Here is a 9229-nt window from a genome sequence, read left to right on the forward strand (position 1 = left end):
TGTGCCGGTGGGCTCGGGACCTGCTGCGAGCTGCAGACACTGCCTGGTTTTTTTTTTCCTGTCGGAGGGGAGTTTGCTGCTGCTCTCTGCTCAGCTGTTGCTGGCTGCAGGCCCTGCTTAAAGCAAACTCTAACCAGCTGAAGATCGTGAGTTTTCTTCCATTGGGAGAACTTTCTGTTTGATTGCTGCTTTTTTTTCCTTCCTTTCTCTTTCCCCCCACCCCCCCACCACTCCCTCTCTCCTGTCCCAGTGTGGGAAGGGAAGGGGAACCGAGGGGTGTTTTTGTTGCTGTTTTGTTGTTGCTTTTTACTGGACATTACAAGTTCTGCATCTCCAGTGATCCAACAGCACCTCCTATTGACTGTGGTTGGAATTGCACCAAGGGGCACAAAAATTGAACTGTTTACTCTTCCTTTTACTGGTTTATCTCTTTGTTCTTGAAGGGGATTATTGGTGGGTATAGGAGTATTGCTTGTTTGTTTTACTTGCTTTTTTTTTTCCTGTGTTTCTGTTAATACACACATACCTTTTAATAAAGGGCTGTTATTTTCCCTTTTCCATAATTTGTTTTCCTTCAATTGGAGCCTCTTAATTTTGGATTTATAATTGCTTAGAAAGAGAAGTTTGGGGCTTTCCTCCTGACTCATCCTCAACAAAAGACCCTTGTCTCATTTAAACTGGGACACCATGGCACTAAGTGACACGTCCAGTCTCATCTTAAAAACCTCCAGGGATGGTGAATCCACCACCTACCTGGGCAGCCTGTTCCAGTGTTGGATTAATCTCTCTAAAAAAATTCCTTCCTAATATACAACCTAAATTTCCCCTGGCAGAGCTCAAGACCTTGCCCTCTTGTCCTACTGCTGGCTGCCTGGGAGAAGAGACCAACCCCCACCTGGCTACAACCTCCTTTCAGGTAGTTGTAGAGAGTGATGAGGTCTCCCCTGAGTCTCCTGTTTTCCAGGCTAAACCACCCCAGTTCCCTCAGCCTCTCCTCATAGGACTTGTGTTCGAGTCCCTTCACCAGCCTGGTTGCTCTTCTCTGGGCCTGCTCCAGCACCTCAATATCCTTCCTGAGCTGAGGGACCCAGTGCTGGACACAGCACTCCAGGTGTGGCCTCACCAGTGCTCAGTATGGGGGAAGAATCACTTCCCTGGTCCTGCTGGCCACAATGCTCCTGATACAGGCAAGGATGCCATTGTGTACACTGCTGGGCACACTGTTGGCTCATGTTCAGCTTCCTATTGATCCAAACTCCCAGATCCCTTTCCACCTGGCTGCTCTCCAGCCACTCCATGCCCAGCCTGTAACACTGCAGGGGGTTGTTGTGGCCAAAGTGCAGGACCCAGCACTTGGTCTTGTTGGAATCAACCTAACTCTCCATCTTGTCCAGGTCCCTCTGAAGAGCCCTCATGCCTTCCAGCAGATCAACACTCCCCCAGCTTGGTGTCATCTGCAAATTTGCTAATGGTACGCTCAATTCCCTCATCCAGATCATCAATAAAGATATTAAATAGAACTGGACCCAACTGATCCCTGGGGGATACCACTAGTCCCTGGTCACTAGAAACAGCTTCTCTAGACCACAATTCACACCGTATCCCTGGCTACGCTTCCAGTAATGCTGGATCAGGTGACCCTCAGAGAGACTGTTAATTTTTGGCTATGTACATGTATGGTGGGTCAGGAGAGAACCACAATGTCTCCTGACTTCATTGTATGCAATTTTTTAGAGTATGCATGTACATATCTTTTAGAGTATTCCAACTGTAGCCAAAGTTTACTGATGTTTATAACTTGGGATGTCCAAACAGAACAAGTAGCTGGGTGTGTAAGTAAAAGCATTTGACCATACAAGTTTATTTTTAAGAAAGCAACAGGGTTAATGGACTGTGTCCTGAAAAATTCAACTTCAGCTCCTGTGTTGGCCTCAAATGTTTTTTCTGTGCAAACTATGCAAAAGAGCCCAATGGTTTATAGTCATCTGTGTTTTGTCTGGGTAGCAATCTTGAATACAGACTTTGGTCTAGTAGGTAGGATGTGCAATTGAGTTTTCTTTCTCACTTCAACACTCTCCTCACGTTTCACTTCATCTCTCTTGCTTTTGTGTGCTCCCCTTGTGTAACACAGGAGAGCTTATGTATTTTTATATGCTTTGTATTTTTACAATAATTATTTGTATTTATAATTTTAGGTCATACACTGACTGTTCTGTAAATTAACACCGCTATTACATATTCGTATTAAACTAGCACAGTGGGACTCCAAGTTCAGTTGGGTTTCTAGACACTAAAAGAGATACTAATAATAAAACTTATCAGAAACAAAAATACATTTCTTGAGAGATAGAGAAGTTTCAGGTTTGGAACACCTTGTAATTATCATGATAGAATGTATTATATATTATGTACTGTTTGATTTAAGCAGAATAGGTAAAACTCTTTCACTGCATAAATATGCTTGTGAAAGTAAAGCAGCATAAAATAATAACATCAACCAGTGAGAAACTCTTTTAAATTTGTGTTTTATTTCACTTCTGAAATTCAGTCTTAGTATATTTAACAGTATGCTCTGACCTAGAGACCGTCTTTCAAGAAAGAAAGCTATATTTTAGTCAGACTTTATTTACTGTACTTTAAAAAAATAATAAAACACAATTTCAATGTCAAATGACAAAATCAATGTCCTCTAGAAGCTGGGGGACTATTGCTCCAGCAACCTCCCTTGTTCTATAGACTATAGTTGTATAGACTAATCTATAAGCAGACAGCACACTACCCTTAATGTAGAAATTTCAGTTTCCAGCTGCACTATGAGAGTCATACAAGAGAAAGACACAATTTCTTGTATACTCATGCAATAGCAAGCCAACACCCTGACCTAGAGATGCAATATGTAAGATGAACTGACCTTCCTGTCCTGTAGGCTCCATGTGAAAAGTGTGACTAATTGTACCTTATAAAGTATAAATTTGTTCCATAGATTTTTATATGTCAATGAATGTATGTAAGTAAAAAATTAAGTACTTATATTTTCAATAGGCTCATAGGTGTTCTTAAAAGGAAATAGGTCAGATTATAACAAAATCTTTAACTTCTTTTTTATGGTTGATGCTTTATATTCCTGAGAATATTTGTTTTCGACTCAAATTAGACCATGAAGAACTGTGGCAAAAGGCTACCTTTCTGAGTACAAAATTTTCTCTTTTGTGTTCAAATTCCTGTATTTTTTTGAGTTCTCTAATGAAATCATGGAAACAAAATTTATACCTTAGAGCAATCTTGACTCTGTGTGCCACCCTCACTTTTTTTCCAGTGAGGAAGGCGTTCCTGATGCCAGGGAAAAAATAGTAACATAATATCTGTCTCTCTTTCCTCTAAAAAGGAGTATTATACTTATTCCACTCTAAATAGGGTACACAATCTCATATTGATATCCTGTGGTATTTTTATGTCCGTGTCTTGATTTGGTTTCATGATGGGAATATTTGAGCATTCTACTAACCTACTAAAGCTTGAAAAAGAGGAGAGATAACCTTTCCTTTTAGGATTTCTGTCTCCAGTTTCCTAGTGAGAGGGGTATGGCAATCTGCTCTATTGCTTTTCTCTCTGATATTTAAACTGGTTTTCTCCCTATTTTCCCCTTAGTAATGTCACTGCCTTTCACTGATAGAGTCCAGATTTTGAAGAACTTAGGAGTCAGTCTAATTTCATTTACTGAGAAGTCAAGAAAGATTTCTTCACTCTCAGGTAAAAATGGCATATGCATGATGGATTTGTTTAGCTTTCTCAAAGTTAAACAAAAAAAGGGTATACATTTCATTGGGAGGACTCAGGAATTGTCATTAGTCATCTGTAAGAGTATTGTACCACTGTGAATAAAGATCAAATAACCAACTTTACTAAGTAAGGAAATCCTGGGATTTCATCAGTGGACGTTGAAAGAAGAAGAATAGAGAAGAATCAGTCTTTATGAACTAATATTGAGATCCTTTAACCTATTGCACACCTATGTAAGATTGCAGGATAAAAAAAAAGACTGATGAAAATAACTTTTGGAGCAACTTGAAGAAAACCCTATCTCTATGAAGTATTATATGATGTGTCGTGTAACTTGACCCATTTAAAAGGTTGAAAAATTAACAATACATTTAGTCTTGCTTCTTGAAATGTTTCTGTTATTTCAATTACCTGTGTGTTCAATTACTTTTTGAATATTATTTTGATAAATCGGCTTTGTGTAGGAACCCTCTGTCATCACCACTCCAAACATTTTTAGGCTCTACACTGGTGGGATATATAAGCTTTTTCTATGAAGGCTCCTCAGTTCTGAAGGAATTCAATGTAACTGTTGTAGAGTTTCAGGGAAACTGCTAGAAAAATTGTCAGACTCAGATCCTGAAATCTTTTGAATTAGGCAGCAAGTTACCTGGTGAAATGGAAATCAGGACCAGTAGCTCAGCCAGTAGAGGGAACCCTTACACAGTACAAAGTCAGGCAGGAATACAAGGTAATCTATTAGGGATGTAAATGTGCATGAACATGTACACTGAAAAATCTAACAGTGTTTTTTGGCTTCTTTGTACATGACATATTGACCTTTGTATTTTTATCCAACTGCAATTTAACACAGTGAGAGTATAATTATGTTAGATACAAGACTGCAATTGTTCAAAAGTAATTTCACAAAATTTAGTGATTGTTTAGGGGGAAGAAAAGGGAACATCTGTGACTGTTTTTTTCATTAGAACCTACAATTTGTCTTTGAGAGTAGCAAAACACTTTTGCCATTCCCTGAAAGTTTGGGATTAGAGACTTTTTGTTTTCAGAATGCAATTGTTTCTTTCAGAAATTTACAATGCTAGGACAGTGTGACTTAATTCAAGTGTTTTGTTCCCTATGAGGAAAACAAATATTGCTGACTAAAGTGAGCAACACCTAGCCTTATGTTGGCCCCAGGAGCTAGATTTACAGCAGTGCTTAACATATTGCTCATGAGAAAAGGCATCTAGATTTCTGTAAGTGGGTTTGGGTATTGAATACTTTAAAAATGTTTTCGGCAAACACTAAAGGTTTGTCCCTATGTCCCTGTTATTGTGTTTTGTCTAGATCCACAATTTGATCACAGCTATCAAACATTTATAACTCTAATAATTCATTTTCTGAGCCACTGTTAATCAGCTGAGTGATGACTGTTCTTGATTGTCTAATCAAACCAGATATTGCTTCATGACTCCTTTATTAAGAGTCTGCAAAGACACTAAGTTTCATAGAATAAAATGCCTTTTTCTGTTTGTATCTGATTTTGGTGTCAGCCCTGAAGTATAAGATTCGACTTTTGTCAAGGCAGCTATTGATGGATAAGCCTTATAATTAAGCATATTGCCTTCTATAATCCTACATCTCACTTCTGCCTGGTAAAACCAAATGCAGTATCTACTTTTTCTTTCTCACTGCATTTTGTAAGATTTCTTTCTCTTATGAGCTTTATATTGTTGCTGACCTTCTACAGAGAAGCTTCTTTTCCTTTGGTGGCCCTAACCAGGTATTTTTGTTAATTTTTAATCTTATCTTTCTTATTTCATTTTCCCCTAATTCTGGCAGTTTTTGCATTTTATGGTTGGCAGTCATGACCTGTTTTCTGATGATTATGAACACGTGTCAACCTTTTCTTGAGTCCTCTGTGGCGACCTTCTTCCATCTATGGTAGCAGAACAAGAAAAGAACAGTAGACTTGATTATGTTTTCTCTTTGCTGTAAATTCAGGGTAACACCTCTGATAATATATTCATTCAGTGTTCAATAAACAGATATTTTGTCTTAGCACTTTCTCACTTCCTAAAGAAAGGCAGTATATTCCCATACCAACAGGCTGTGATGGATGTCTTGACACGTAAATAAGAGATTTTTTTTTTAATCTCTCTCATGTCATTCAATCACTAAGGGTGATAATTATCTTTTTCAATGTTTCCATGGAGTTCAGAAAGATCTTTTCATCAATGGAAGCTGTAAACACAGCATTTAGGTCTTACTGAAAATGTGTTTTGTGATTTTAGAAACTACTCTGTATGGAACCTGCCCTGCCTCATGTTCTCTCAGATGGAACATTTTGTTACATATTTTCAGGCTTTATTTGTTAACACTTTAGCTCTTTTGGCCTCATAGGGGCAGAGGCACCATAAATGCTTTTGGTTTTGCTCTTTGTAATCTCGATAGAAATACCCCAACCCAGGCCAAATTTTGTCTCCATTTGCTCAGTGCTGCATCCACGCTAATGAGCTCTTCAAAAGAGGTACTGCCTATTGGTCTTCTAGAAGCTGCTCTGTAATTTCCAGACTTGAGCTATGCATCATTTAGGGGTACGATATGGACACGTCAGATCTGATAGCTACTAGTCTAGGCATTTGCGTTGACATGTACATCACTGTAATGTCAGTGAGAGTATGTTTAAACCAAACTTGAGTAAATTGTAGCAGAGATCATCACACTTAACTTTGCATTGAGAAAGGGAGTGTAAAAGATGGCTAAATGTAATGTTTGCACATTAGTACTGAAGATACACTCTTTTCACTTACATGTAAAGAAATCAAAAGCAAATATCACTGAAGGCAGTCTGGCAAAGTCAGTTTTAGCCTTCATGTGACAGCTTTCTTTGTGGTCCCCATACCAAATCTGTGGTAGCTGATTAGAGGCAAAAAAAAGGAAAATTAAATCACAAGTAATGCAGATGGAAAGAGATGGGAAATAATGGAAATCACACCCCTTTCCCCCCACAGCCCCATTCTATCCCCGGCAGATCAAAGTCTTTCTATTTTAGAACCAAAGCTTCCTTATATTAAATACCAAGAAAGTATGTTTAGATAATATTAAGGGAATTACTTAAACCATAAAAGTCAGGAAATTCAGAATTAAGGCTGGCATTCAGATCTTAAATCACACAGCAGAGAAAGGCAGGGGTGGTGATGGGATGGTGAACTCAGGCACAGCAGCATAAACTGAGGACTGAAAGTGAGACCTATCTTGACATCTTCCTACCTGTGTTATTGGAAATTGAAAGACTGAGTTTTTATGGGTTTATTAACCATTATATGGCCATTATGCCACTGATTTCCATTTTCTTCTGACATATTAGCCAAGTAAATATATGTTTTGGACATTGCAGAAAGTTTTTAGTAAATGCTCAGATCCATCTGTTTTCTGTAACTATCCTATCCAGCCAGGGGAGAAAATGCGATGGGAATAGTTAGTTTTGTTTTCTTTTCTTCTCAGACTCATGCTGTTCTTAGCACCACTGTGTCGTGGTTTTGCCCAGCTGGCCAGCCCCTGGGGCTGAGAATGGTCTTGTCTAGGTCAATTTCCGGACAAGAAACCAATTAAAACTCTCAGTAACGCCTTTTGCTAATTACATCTTTAAGAAAATGGAAGAGAAGGGTTGTGTCACAGTTGAAATTAGGCAGCCATGTAGAAGAGGTGGCGGTGGACCCCAAGTGGGCCAAGGCCCCCTCCTCCCCCAGCTTGGGCGGGGGGCAGATGCGGCACTGAAGCCTCCCTTCTCTCTTGTAAGAGAGTGAAGAAAAAAAATTTAAAAGACTAACTGCTTGGACAGAAACCGCAGCAGAAGAAATTCCAGCAAAGAGATAACAGAGCATCCAAGGTCAAAGCTGGCAGCTGAAGCTGCAACAGGAAAGAGAAGTGCAAAGGGGGTGGACTTGCTTCTTCCTCCCTTTCACTCTCTCCCTTCAGCAGGGTAAAGACTGAAAAATAAATCCCTGCTACCTGTGAAAGTTTGTGGGGTGAGGAGACCCCATGTTGCTCGTGGAGAAGTCTACACTGGAATAAGTTGATGCATGAGGAAGCTGAGACTTCATGAGAGACCTGAGGTGAGGCAGAGTCCTGCTGAAGATTTTGTGACCCTGAGGAAAACCCACGCTGGAGCGAGACGGCTCAGGTGGGATGTTGGAATCCGAGTGAGGGATCCATGCTAGACCCATACCGAGAGGTCTATCAAGGACTGTTCTCCCATGGGAAGGGACCTCCATAGGGAACAGGGTTGGACTTATAAGCCATTATCCCCTGTAACCCTGTGGAAGAAGATCCATAGTAAGCAAGTGTCCCCTTGCAAGCCTATGGAAGAAAAACCTTCAGAACCTGGGTAACCCCCTAGCCTCCAGTCTTAGCCCAGGAGAGGGGTAGGCCCAGCCCTAGAGGCTGACACAGAGAAGGAAAAAGAGTTCCAGCTGCTACGAGAGTACTGCAGAGTTATTGGAGAGAAAGAGCTGGAACTCCGAGAATGGAGAAAAGGACTACTTCTCCTTGGACTGATACAAAAGGGGGAGGAGTATTTCTGTAAATACTTAGTACTTTTACTTAAGTAGAATTATTGTAGATATAGTTCTTTAGTTTTAGCTTATTAGTAATAAATGTTAATACATTTTTCCCCAAATCAAGTCTCTTTTGTCTGCATAAACCTTCTCTCAGCTAATAGTAATTGTGTGGGAGGTGTGAAAGCAAATTGACCCAGGGCAAAACCACAACACACTGGTATCAAGTTATAACTACCCTGTTCTGAAAACTAGCTTTATGCCCTTTTTTTTATTTAATTGAAACCCCAGTTGTCCTTACAGATTTTCTTATGCAACTTCAGTAGGATATGGTTTTTCTCTTACATTTTTGAACAGATTGTTTTTTTAAAAAGCTGAATCTTTTCACCCTAATTGTAACTAAAGTGTCTAAATTGATTTATGTATATAGGCACATACAGACTGTATAATAACAGCATGCATGTCTGGGATTATTCAGAACAAAAGAAAAAAGAATCAGTATAAATGCCACAGTGTTTATTCACTATTAGCAAAAATTTATTGTTTTACATTGAGAACAGAGTCATCAACTATAATTTAATACATACATTTATGTAAGCTTGATAAGAAACACTTCATCTATCTGTAAGACTAGAAGTTACAGCTCTGGAAAACCTGTTGGTTTTAGAAATATTTTGCCTCATGGTTTTTTTTCTATTCAAAATTTTCAGATATTTACTACTGGTGTGCTAGTATTACTTAATGGGTGTCACAAACCACAATTCCCAAAATTCCTCTTTTATTTATAGAAATCAGAAAGAACCCAGATTATAAAATCTTTATATATTAAAACACAGAAATGTTTTTTTCAATACATATGTGTATTATAAACGAGTAAAAAAAGGAATAACAATACTCCTGGTCTGTGG

This window comes from Myiozetetes cayanensis, unplaced genomic scaffold, assembly GCF_022539395.1.
Source record: "Myiozetetes cayanensis isolate MyiCay16 unplaced genomic scaffold, myiCay2020 scf6-25, whole genome shotgun sequence".
Classification (NCBI taxonomy): domain Eukaryota; kingdom Metazoa; phylum Chordata; class Aves; order Passeriformes; family Tyrannidae; genus Myiozetetes; species Myiozetetes cayanensis.